We start from the raw sequence: 12,692 nt of genomic DNA, 5'->3' as shown, positions 1-12,692 counted from the left end.
AATCCAATGTAAGAGTCCATTTGTCGATTGGAGTATGTTTGACCCCCCTTTTAATGACCAAAAGGCTTAGCATTATAAAGTAGCTAATTGATTCAGAAGCCAAAAATAGGATTCAAGAGGCCAAACTAGTAGTTTTCAGTTCCATGAACGTGTCTATGTTTTTAGATTTTAATTATGGGTCCATTTGACCTCTGATTCTAAGCAAATCACTTGCAAATAGTGCAAATGCAAAAAAATGAACTGGTTATTTACTAATTAGTGATTAAGAAGGGACATAACTCAAAATCTTCATGAGAGAGGTGGAGAGATGGGGGGACATTTTCTGACACACCCCTTCAATCCCCATGAAATGGAGTTTAGCAACCATTGGAATTAGGAGGAGCAGCCTAGGCTATGGCTTCCTACAATTTTTTGCTATATTTCACCATAAGTAAGAGAAATGATGCACTGAATGAACAGATCAAAATCTAGTTTTTCTCTCCCACCATAATTATTGTTCATTTGAGCTAAGATGATCAGGGAGAATGGGTGCTGATGCGTGATAAGATGCAAGAAATGGAGCAAGGAAATGTGAAGGTAAATGTCAATGGCTATGTGATGGCATTAGCGGCTTCATTTTTTTAAATACCGTGCATTATTACATGTGTGGGATTTAGTATAAGTATTGATTTATCACATATTATGTCATACCTCTTGTGTCTATCATGAAAAATGGTTGAAATTGCTTGAGTAATGTTTGCCAATGTCTAAAATCATTAAAAACTCAGTCACTTGAAGATGTTCACATTAAAATTTTTAAAATTGCAAATGGGATTTAATGCAAAAAATTGATATTTTTTTTAGTTTTAAGCATTCAATGTTGTTTGCACGAAATAACCATTGATATCCTATGGAGCACAGTCCATACTTGTCACATAAATCAAAAACTTAGGAAAATTTAGTAATTTAAATTCAAATAAATTAAAAAATCATGAAAAAAAATTTTTAAGAAAAAAATAATGTTAATGCACTAAAAATTATCAAAAATTAAGAGAGTATATGGATGTATAATGAGGCTAAGGCATGAGGATTTGCCTCAGTCTAGCTCTATTTATGCATGAAAAGTACGTATTTATTGCTTATTCATACAAAAAATGACGACAAAATCCTTTTACGCCTATGTATGAAAGCAAAACCTAAGTGGTCTGAAAAGTGATAAGATTTGAATAAGTTTTGATTTCATTGCATATTATGGCATATAGGCTTCAATTTATTCATGTTTGAAGAGGAATAGTAGCATGAATTAGCTCGGTACTGTCTCTTTGCAACTCAGTATAACATTGGAGGAAAGAAAACATGGAAAGATTGTTTTTGCATAACACTTGGCTAATTTATAGATGAAATTGTTCAAACGCAATGAGTCATACACATTACACTTGCATTTAAGCATGGTATCAAAAGGAAAACTCATGGATGTGTAGCACATGTATGCTTTGTTGTGACCAACACTGAGTGTGTGAGATTCATTTGTTTTAGGGTAGCATGGTGATCTTTGGAAAAGTTATGCGAGGCTGAAATATTTCTCGATTGTTATATACATCATGAGAGGATTTTGTCACGTTTGTTCTTTATGTTTGAGATGGCACATCCTGGGGCCAAAATCCCTGGAGTGTAGGAGAGCCATTGAATCCATAGCAATTAGTTGGAGATGCTCTTTTTGTGTGTATAACAAGGTGTTAGTCGCATATATATATGCAATACTCCCTTTGCTTGGAGTCAGGATGGGCAATACGTTGGACTACAGTTTGAAACTCATATCTACAAATACATTCATTTGATAAATTATTTTGTAGCATCTAGACTCTCCTGGCCATGAGGCCATATGGGTTTTTTGGTGTGTAGGAGCCCGATTAGAGCCTTAGATCCAGTGTCGGGCCTATTTTTGGTCCCAATAGAGCTATTGATACTTGTTGTCCTCATGATCCCAAACTTATTAACCTTCTATAAGAACCTGAGTATTTTGTATAGACATAAGATGATCTTTGACTACATGGTGCATGAATTCATTTTAGAATTCACGCACGTTTGAGTTGCATGGTGAGTGAGGTTAGTCTAGAATTCAATGACTTTCAGTTGGTGACTACCTATCACCTACCTTCTTCAAGGCTCAAAAAAGGAAGTGCCTAAAAGAGATCATCATGGAGGTCATAGATTATGCCAAGGGGTAATCTTAGATAATAATCTATCCAACATACCAAATTTGCTACAGTAATGCAATTACTATTTTTGTTATATGAAATACAAGTATCAATTCATTTTCTTTGAAGTAGAGTTACACCAAAAATGTATGTTGGTTAGCTTGAAATAGTTTCATGTAGTATGCTAGCTATTTAACACTAAACATATATAAAATAGTAGTTATATGATGTCAATATGTATACTAGTTAAGAATTACATGTATGTTACCATACTAGTCAATAAACATGTATGTTAGATAATATCCAGGTGTATACTAGCATGTTATTGAATAAGCACCCATCTACTAGTCACAACATTTGCCTATATACTAGTTAATGGTTTCCTATATTCTGAAGGGTAATGGTTTGTAGAGTTACACCAAAAAATCTATGCTAGTTATCTTTAGTTTACTCTAGTGAGTAGCCATGTATGCTAGCTAATAGTTTCCCATATGCTAGCTAACAATCATATGTATGCTAGCTAACAATCATATGTATGCAAGCTAATTAGCAACAAATGCAAATGTAAACAATGAAAGAGAATTCTAGTTATGTTATCCTATTCTTAATCTTCTTTGAATGAGGAGGAGCATTTTAAAATACGATCTTGTCAATGATTGTCTCCTTTTATGCATGATAAACGTTCACGAACCATTGAGTGTTCAAATGCATCTATCTAGATTAATTTGAGTGCATGGATCAAATGACCTAAATATATACTAGATGTAAAAACCTTGGCTCAAACAAAGCAAACAAAAAACAAAGCAATGTGGACTATCTCCTAATCTTGCCAAAAATAGGTTCTAGGGGTTCACTCACAAATTTGTAAGTATATTTCATGGGTTCAAAAAATGGATTTTTGAATCCTTTTGTGATGAATTTTACATTCAAAAGTGTATCATTTAATAGGAATATTCACATGTTGAATAGAAAAGGACTATACTTTACCCATGATGAAATCATAGATAAGGGGATTTTGTATTAGTCCTTAAATACACATGATAATAACGGTTTACATACATTAAACCCACAACACTAGGGATAAATCTTGATTCAACTAAGTTCAGAAGCCTTGGAAAATAAATTTTATAAATTGATAATAGCAATGTTTATCAATTGATGAGATGGAGAAGAGATTGATGAAAACAACCATTAAGAAGGTAACATACACACATACACATGCACTCTGTGTGTGTGTGTGTGTGTGTGTGTGTGTGTGTGTGTGTGTGTGTGTGTGTGTGTGTGTGTGTGTGTGTGTGTGTGTGTGTGTGTGTGTGTGTGTGTGTGTGTGTGTGTGTGTGTGTGTGTGTGTGTGTGTGTGTGTGTGTGTGTGTGTGTGTGTGTGTGTGTGTGTGTGTGTGTGTGTGTGTGTGTGTGTGTGTGTGTGTGTGTGTGTGTGTGTGTGTGTGTGTGTGTGTGTGTGTGTGTGTGTGTGTGTGTGTGTGTGTGTGTGTGTGTGTGTGTGTGTGTGTGTGTGTGTGTGTGTGTGTGTGTGTGTGTGTGTGTGTGTGTCCATTGTCCAAATCAAGGTATCCTCTCATTAGCTTTAGATCGAGGGATTGGGAGGGTCCTACCCACATTTCTAGAGCTAAGCAGATTTCTAGATAGACTATGCCCACGAGGAGGTGGAGAGCAAGCAACACCACATCTACAAATATAAATCTTATAGCACAAGCTAAGCTAGATTCCCCATGGTATTTGGAGGAGGCATCTGCCTCAAACTAGTCATGGAGTTCCTAAACTAGTGCTGCTTAAGCTAGTACAAGCAGGTACTATTCGAAGAGGGGGATATCAGTCAATAGCTTATCAATTTCTTCCAAGTAGTAACCACATGAAGAGCACCTACACGAAGAGGGGTGATAGTCCACGGAGCTTAGGAGATCAAAATAGCATGTCTATCATGGATACATGGGTCTTAGATGTAGATGCTATTATAAAGAGAGATGAGGGAGATCCATTGATGACACAAGCAGCACCTAATAAAGGTGAGGGAATAGTCGAAATGCTACCCCGTACTATTTCATCAAGAGTGTATGACATACTCTACCCATTGATCCTAACTAGGTGGAAATATTTAACATAGCTAGGCATGCATTGCTTCATCCTCTTGTTGTATACCTACATGGGTATTATTTTGTACTATAAATCATTGTAGCTTCTTTCCACAATATATCATTGATCATCTTCTGCACATCGCACTTTTGATGCGTAGTGAAGATCAACATTGTACACAGTTTTGTCTCATAGGCCAATTTTTTCCTCCAAAGACTCCCTCCCTCCCACTCTCTCTCTCTCTCTCTCTCTCTCTCTCTCTCTCTCTCTCTCTCTCTCTCTCTCTCTCTCTCTGTAAGAAGCTGGGAATACTTAGAATGTTAATAATATGCCATGTCACACTGACACTGGTATATAAGGAGAGAAGTTGTAATTTTTCACATCTTTTTAACATATCAATACAATTACAATCTTTCTCTCCCTTCTTGCTCCAAGCTTCCATGGCTTCTTCATCTTTCCTGTCTTTCTCTCTCCAATTCTAGTCTTTCTCTCTCCTCGTTACTCTATTTCTCTCTCTTCCTGCAGTCTTTCTCTCTCCTCTGCAGTCTTTCTCTCTCCTCTTTCTCTCTCCCTAGTTCTCTCTCTGACAAGTGGTATCAGAGCTTCAGTCTTTGATCCATTATTTTCTTCCATTTTCACTCTCATTTTCCTATTTCAAAACCAATTTCAGACAAAAATGGTACAAGACAGTGACTAGTGGAGTGCTGCAGGACAACTACAGTTAGCAATGACTACATCTGGAGTTATCCAAGGTCAGATATGGCGGGTAAAGGCTTAAATGGCTGGACGTCATCAAATTTTATGCAAAAATGGAGGTAACTAGGGTAAAGAATGGTTAACCGGGCTTAGTTTGAGAACAAACTGTGGTTACTTTGAAAAGAGGGGTTTCTCTTTCCCCTTTCCTGGAAATTCCTGCAGGTTCCATGGAGGTTCAGCCCCAAGATCTACTCATATCTCTCTCACCTCAGATCTTCTTGACCAAAATCTACCTGGAATAGATCCCTGACTTCAAGAGCTTCAGATTGAGCATAAGGTTGCTCAAGATTGAGCAGCATACAGGCCAGAAACAGCCCCGAAAATTGCGGCGCAATTTTCGGGCTGATTCCAGCCCTGCCCTGCTCCAACCTTGCTCTCCCTCAGCCTTGGCACTCTTCCTGATCCCTTGGCAAGTTTAATCATCAGTAAAAGGGAAAGGATTCAGCTCCATTCATGATTCTTCAGCATCTCTTGAACTTTACATGAACAGTCCATGGGCAGCCATGAAAGCTTCAGCCCAAGCTTCTATTTCTTGACAATTTCTTGAAGATTCTTCATCCTTTTGGCCCGTGGAATCATTTCAGCAAGGATTCTTCAACAAATTGCAAGGATTAAGCACGGGATGGCTTAAGATTGAAGATCAAGAGCTTCAATGGAGCAAAAATTTGGGGGAAACGGGTTTAATGCTTCAATTTCAAGCATTTGAAGCCTCAAGATTGGTCTCTACCATCAGATAAGCAAGCTTCTTGGATTATTTTGCTAACATTGGACAACCGGGAGCCCTATCAAGCATTTGGCAAGTTATTTTCAGCCATGTCAAGGTATTTCTCTTCAATTTTTAATCTCTCTCATTAATCCAACTGCTGAGCTTAAGCCATTTGACTGAGAGATTAAAGAATTGAACATTTTCATCAAATTCTCAGCCAACCTTTGCTTGAATTCATCTATTCATGAATGCAATGCTTGTCTAATGCATATTAGCTTCAATCAGTGAATGAAGGGCCTCAATCTGAGATTTCAGCATAACATTTGAATCCTATGGACTGAATACATTCATTGATTCTTTTGCTTACTCTAATCCAATTGATTGGTTGATTCTCTTTTGCCTAAATTGGAAAATTGTAAAGGGTAAGTACTAGCAATCAGTGAGTCACTGAATTGCATAGGTAAAACCCTTCTTCCATCTCAAGTTCTTTTATCTCAATCAATTGCATCTCATGAAAGGCTGAATGAATATTTTCCAAATGCATATCATGCTGATTGCTTAGTACACTAGCCTCTGCCATGTTGATATTCCCACCGAGGAAAAAGGTGGATGCCGGGGGAGATAGTGGGACAAAAGAGAGGTGACCCTCCCTCACTATCGAAGATCCCGAAGGGGTGCAACCAACCGACCCGGGGGGAACTTTGCCCACCTCCCGGTGATTCGGAGCCCGTGTAGGGAGCCCGTCCTGCCGTTTTATCCCTCACACAGGTACAGCGAGTGGAGAATTGAAGATTGAAGACTTTCCAACGACTCAAGTACCTATTGGAGTAAAACAGGGAAAAACAGGGCATTTTCAGGTTACCCACAGGGTATTTACAGGTGGATACAGGTACACCCTTTGATACTGAAGTACAGGTGCAGGTACTACAGGGTACCCACAGGTCCTATATACCCCTTTGCAGGGTTTGGTAGCCTTTGGAGGTTACTTTCTTGCATTACAGGGTCAAAACAGGGCACTTACAGGTCTAAACAGGGTGCAGGACTGGACAGTTCAGACTCTGAAAGTCAGTTACAGAATTTTCTGTCCTAAACCTGTTATAGCGTGCTATAGCTCATCTCGAAGAGGGCATTGTAAGCTTCGATTCGCACAAAAAAGTTTTGCAATCGGAGTTTTCTAGCCAAAGTTATAGCCGTTTTACTGACAGGGGGTACTGCAGGACTGCATTAGTATGGCAGGGCATAAAGGCAAAAATAAGGTCCAGGAGGACTATGCACAGCAAATCAGGGATTCTATGATGGAAAGCACACTTCAAGAGAACCCTGAAGAGCCTCAACAAGGAGAGATTAGTATTCTCAATGACGCTTTGTGTGCCCATGAACTAAGACATAAGGAACGTCATGAAGCTATTTTGTCAGTAATGGAGCATATGGTTTTATCTCATGGACAAACGAAGTCTACGCTTGATAAGTTGATGGAATCAACTACCCAAACCAAGGCTTCCATTGATAAGTTGGTAGAATCTAATGCCCAACTTATGGCACAATTTTCTCAACTCATGCAGTCACAAAAGGGATCAAAAGAAGCAAATGAGAAGGCTTGTTCAAATAGTGACCCCTCAGTTCCACTTCAGCCATCCAACCAAAATGGTTATGGGGATGGGATAATAGGAAGAAGAGGCATACCCAATAGTCAATATGAAGTGGGAGAAGCTTCACAAAGGCATGATGACTATTTGGGCAGTTTGAACGGCGCCAATACTCAAGCTTTTGGACTGCATACTCAGCATTCTAGGGGTGCTTTACCAACAGGAAGATTACAGGGTAATTCTCAGCCACCTGTTGGAAGATTTCAATCTCATTTTGGGGGTTCTGTACTTAGAAATTCCGATCAGCCAGTTTTGGGACAGCAACCTTTCCATGATAGAGAATTCAAGGATAAAATTGTTTTATCCAAATTCAATGGCCAGTCATCTTCACCATCAGAATTAGAGGAATGGACTTCTAAGATGGAGTCTTATTTTGACATATTTCCTAAAACTGATGACATGAAGATACATTTTGCCTCCCTCCACTTAGAAGGATTTGCTCACACTTGGTGGAGGTATATCAAGAAAGAGAATGTACTTATTGAGAATTGGGAAGCTTTCAAGGTACTTATGGCTGAAGTCTTTGTTTCACCTCTTGAGAAAGAGAAGTTAGAACGAAGATGGTACAACTTGGAACAAAGGAGCCTAAGTGTAAGAGATTATACAAACCAATTCCTTAACTTGACCATGTATGTGGAAAACATCAGTGATGAGGCCAAGTTACACAAGTTCATGTATGGTTTGGAACCATCCTTGTCAGCTGATGTTATGGCGCAAAATCCTACTTCACTTTTCAAGGCTATTGAGCTTGCAGAGCGCTTTGGAAGGAAGTATAGGAAAGAATCTTCATTTCAGCCAAGTTATGGACAGCCAAGGACTGTTTTAAAGCAAGGGCAAGTTGGTAACAATTATGGCAGCAACCATATGCCTAGTGGGAGCTTACGGATACCAACTTATCCCCCATTTAATGCTTCTAGGCTTCAAGGCAATTTCAGGACAGCAAACAGTCCAAAGGTTGAATTTAAGCAAGGTGACAATAAGCCTAAGTCTACTTCAGCCAATACAAATTCTAGAAATATTCCCATGGATCTTTACAAGGAAAGAAAGGACAAAGGCTTATGCTTCAAGTGTGGAGAAAAGTATACTCCTGACCATGCTTCAAAGTGTGTATACAAAAATGCCAAGCCAAAAATTCAGAGTATGCTAGTTCTTGAGGACCTTGAAAATGACATAGATGAAGTTAATGCAGTCCCAATCAATGCTGAAAATGAAGATTTCGAGGATGATGGTGGACATGAGTACTTCTATGATCCATCTGACTCTTTTCCTTTTGATCCGGGCGGTGATATCCCATTTGATCCTGGTGGATTTTGTAATGAGTTGCCTGCTGCCACTAATTGTTCTATCTCTATGGATGCTTGGACGGGATCTAAGAACCCTAATACACTTCGTATGAAGGGAAGCATATGTGGAAAGCCAGTGTTCATCCTGATAGATAGTGGCAGTACCCACAGTTTTGTCAATAAATCCATTTTGTAGCAATCCAAACGACTTCACCAACTCACAGACTCATTAGAATAACAAAGGTATGGTGAAGAAAACAACATGCAGCGATGAAGCAGCACATAAACATTTGCAGATGGCTGAAAATTTTGAAGTCAAAGTAAACCTGATCACTTTGGAAATGGGGCCCATAGATATTGTACTTGGTTGTGACTGGTTGATGACCTTAGGCAGGATTACTATGGATTTCTCACAGTTATATATGGAGTTTTTCTCCAATGGACAGCTCATCCGTTTACAGGGGATCCCTAGTAAATCTGATTTTCAGCTTATCACCATTCAACAACTCAAGAAAGAGTACAAGAAGCGCTCACAGATATTTGTATTGCATTTGAACAAAGAAACACAGGATCAGCCCAAAAATTCAGCAAACCATCCAGCCTTGACAGCTCTTCTTGAGGAGTACAGAGATCTATTTGAAGTACCTACTTCATTGCCTCCTAAGAGAGCGGTGGATCACCCCATTGATTTGGAACCCAACTCAAAGACGATCAATAAGCCACCTTACAGACTATCAAAATGCGAACGAGAGGAAGTAGCCAAGCAAATCAAAGAGCTTCTTGAAATGGGATTTATTGAACCAAGTTCTTCACCGTATGCATCCCCAGTCCTGTTAGTCAAAAAGAAAGATGGATCTTTCAGAATGTGCATTGACTACAGGGATCTTAACAAGATAACAGTGAAGAACAGGTATCCTATACCCAGGATAGATGATTTGCTTGATGAGCTTAAGGGGGCTCGATTCTTCACGAAGATTGATTTGAGATCAGGGTATCATCAGATTCGCATGAGAGAGGGTGATGAGGTCAAGACTGCTTTTAGGACTGATCGTGGGCTTTACCATTTCTTGGTGATGCCATTCGGCCTTACAAACGCTCCAGCTACCTTTCAAAGCTTGATGAATAAGATTCTACAACCTTTCCTCTTTCAGTTTGTCTTGGTATTCTTCGACGACATTTTGATCTACAGCAAGACTTTTCAGGATCATTTGTCGCATATGAGGAGGGTTTTTGATGTGTTGAGACATCATAGGCTTTTTGCTAAGGAGAAGAAGTGTTCTTTCATGCAGACTGAAGTGGAATACTTGGGACATATAGTCAGTGAAAAAGGAATACAGGCTGATCCCAAGAAGGTGCAATGCATAAAAGATTGGCCAACGCCTACTACTACTACCTCTCTTAGAGGTTTTCTTGGTCTATCTTCATTCTATCGCAGATTTATAAAGCATTATGCGGCAATTGCAGCCCCTTTAACTGACAGGTTGAAGAAAGAGGCTTTCTTTTGGGATTCTCTTGCAGATAGCAGCTTCAACCAGTTAAAGGAATTACTTACCTCCGCTCCTATTCTTGTATGCCCGGATTTCTCTAAAGAGTTTACTATACAATGTGATGCTAGTGGCCGTGGCATTGGGGCTGTTTTGCTTCAGGAGCATGGAGTAATTGCATTTGAAAGCCGTAAGCTTACTGATAAGGAGATGGCCATGAATGTTTATGATCAGGAAATGTTGGCTATTCTGCATGCAATCAAGAAATGGCACCATTACTTATATGGCAGCCGATTCAGAGTGCATAGTGATCATCGCGTACTCAAGTATTTCCTTACTCAGTCAAATCTTACTCCAAAGCAACGACGATGGGTAGCAACATTACAAAATTATGACTTTGACATCACTCATACAAGGGGCAAAGATAACATAGTGGCTGATTCTCTCTCTCGTATGTGGGCCTGCAAAGTATCAGCCATGACGGAATTACATAGTGATTGGATTGAAGAGCTACAAGAGGCATATCTCTTAGATGAGGAATTCAGCCAAATCTTTCAGAAATTACAGCAAGGTCTCATGGAAGAAAACTCGCACTACCAGCTTAAAAATGGTCTTATTTGGTGGAAGGGCAAGATTGTTATTCCCTCTACTTCTTCCTTCAAGCGAAAAATTATGGAGGAGATGCATTCTTCGCCTTTAGCTGGACACTTGGGAGTTTTCAAGACTTATGACAGGATCAGCAAGAGCTTTTATTGGAAAGGACTGTGGAAAGATGTCAAGGACTTCGTTATGAAGTGTATGCCTTGTCAGCAAAATAAGGATAGCACCCATAAGCCAGGAGGTTTATTGCAGCCATTGCCTATTCCTACGGGTAAATGGACTCATATTACTATGGACTTTATCACTGGCTTACCTACTACCAAGAAGGGGTGGAATAGCATTTATGTGGTGGTTGACAGACTCACCAAAGCAGCTCATTTTATCCCAACAAAAATTCAGTTTACTGCTTCTCAGGTGGCCAACCAGTTTATGGAGCATATTTTCAGATTGCATGGATTACCGCAGGTGATTGTCCATGATAGGGACTCAAAGTTTATGAGTAACTTTTGGCAAGCGGTATTTACATCTATGGGTACCAAGTTGGCTCCATCTACGGCTTATCATCCCCAAACTGATGGACAGACAGAGAGAGTTAATAAATGGTTGGAGACTTATCTTCGCCATTTTTGCTATGATGTCCAAACCTCATGGGATTCTTGGTTACACCTGGCTGAGTTTGCCTATAATAATTCCACTCATGCGAGCATAGGAGTTTCACCCTTTGAGGCTTTGTATGGTTACAAGGTGCCCCTACCCACAGTCATTTTTAATGAAAAGATCAACCCTCATGGGAAGGAAGAGTTGGATAGAATGCAGACCCTTCTTCAGCAATGCAAGGTGAATCTAAGGAAGGCTCAAGATCAGATGAAGATGTATGCTGATGAGAAGAGGAGGCCTTTAGAGTTCCAGGAAGGTGAGTTGGTTTTGTTGAAGGTGCCCAAATCCAAGTATTCTACATTGAAAGATGGATCCAGTAATAAGCTTGCCCACAGATTCTATGGCCCTTACAGGATCCTTAAGCGGATTGGAGATTTGGCATACAGACTAGAGCTTCTCTCTTCTACAAAAATTCATAACGTCTTCCATGTTAGTCAGCTCAAGCCCTATTATGGTGATCCAGTGGATTTAGTTGATGAGCTGCCACCTATTGATGAAGATGGTATTGTTCAGTACATCCCAGAGGCTGTTATAGGTCAGCGTGAAAAGAAGCTTCGATCACGTTCTATTGTGGAATATTTGATTAAATGGAGAGGTTTACCCTCTGAAGAGGCTTCTTGGAGACCTGATTCAATATTGGATGAGTATCCATACTTGAAGGATACATTAGTGGCTGAAGCCTATTGCTTATGGAGCTAGTATTGGTGCAGACTGGTTCAGGACAGCACGCTGTTTTAGAACAGTTTTTGTCGTACTTCATTTTCAGAATTGAGCTATCTACATGAGCTTAAAGTACTCTTCAAGAGCTTCGTTTTGATATGTGGTACACTTCATTTGGACACTTCTATCAAAAGTTATGGCTGATTTGGTCCAGCAGGGACTGTTATTCCAGCAAGCTGTCTACTTTCTTCTGGAACTATTTGTTGAAGATTCTATGGCTCCAATGGCTTCTAAGGTTCTTCAAATCATGTATATAACAGGGTCCACTTTTCGTACTTCAAATTCAGCCCTTGTAATGATAAATTCTTCACTCATTCCCTATTTGTTAAGCTGTAAAACAGAGTAGTACTCTGTTCTATCCATCTTTTCTTTAGCTCTTTCTAGTTTTGTTTTTGGGGACAAAAACTTTTGGGAAGGGATGGATTGTAAGAAGCTGGGAATACTTAGAATGTTAATAATATGCCATGTCACACTGACACTGGTATATAAGGAGAGAAGTTGTAATTTTTCACATCTTTTTAACATATCAATACAATTACAATCTTTCTCTCCCTTCTTGCTCCAAGCTTCCA

The sequence above is a fragment of the Lygodium microphyllum genome, chromosome 5, assembly GCF_053477565.2.
Source record: "Lygodium microphyllum isolate KBCC chromosome 5, Lygodium_microphyllum_v1.1.10, whole genome shotgun sequence".
Taxonomy (NCBI): Eukaryota; Viridiplantae; Streptophyta; class Polypodiopsida; order Schizaeales; family Lygodiaceae; genus Lygodium; species Lygodium microphyllum.
The sequence above is the reverse complement of the archived record's forward strand: the minus strand, read 5'-3'. Positions refer to the sequence as shown.